The 507-nt window shown below is 64.3% G+C and overlaps 1 long non-coding RNA gene across 1 annotated transcript; it reads right to left on the reverse strand.

Annotated features, from left to right (window-relative positions):
- Positions 1-67: 67 nt before the first annotated feature.
- Positions 68-499, reverse strand: LOC104983466. The gene is made up of 3 exons (XR_824654.1): positions 472-499; positions 276-362; positions 68-155 (listed from the first exon to the last, which is right to left on the reverse strand). It is a non-coding gene; the product is annotated as an uncharacterized LOC104983466 (long non-coding RNA).
- Between the last annotated feature and the right edge of the window lie 8 nt (positions 500-507).

Genomic DNA, 507 nt, shown 5'->3' on the forward strand with positions numbered 1-507 from the left:
CCCACCGCCCCCTAACTCCAGGGCCCCACTCTGTCTCTGACCTCCTGGGACCCCCATCACCCTGTAACTCACCACCCCCTAACTCCTGGGGCTCCCTCTGTCTCTCTTACCCAGAGGTCCCGGCTCTGTGGGCTCTGTCTCCACAGTCCCCGGTTCTAGAGTTGGGGGAGAGGCAGGCAGAGACCATTGGGACGGTCCTGGGCAGGGTGGGGTCACCTCCTCCAGCCCTGGGCAGCCCTCCGCACCCCCAGGCTTGGCTGGAGCTGGTGGCCTACCTAAGGTGGGGGCAGGGATGACTTCCTGCTGGACTTGCTGCTGGGACTGGAACTGGAACTGCTCCTCGGGTGGCCGAGGGGTCATCTCTGCCGGGAAAGGCGGTAAAGGGGTCTGCTCCCTCCCGTAGGCGCCGTAGGCCTCAACGGACTCCCCACCCTGCTGCCTGCCCGTGCTGCCCTACGCTCAGTCCTTTACCTGGGTAGTCATAGTAGTCCGGATTGTCTGGAAATA

The sequence above is a fragment of the Bison bison genome, unplaced genomic scaffold, assembly GCF_000754665.1.
Source record: "Bison bison bison isolate TAMUID 2011002044 unplaced genomic scaffold, Bison_UMD1.0 scf7180017836905, whole genome shotgun sequence".
Classification (NCBI taxonomy): Eukaryota; Metazoa; Chordata; class Mammalia; order Artiodactyla; family Bovidae; genus Bison; species Bison bison.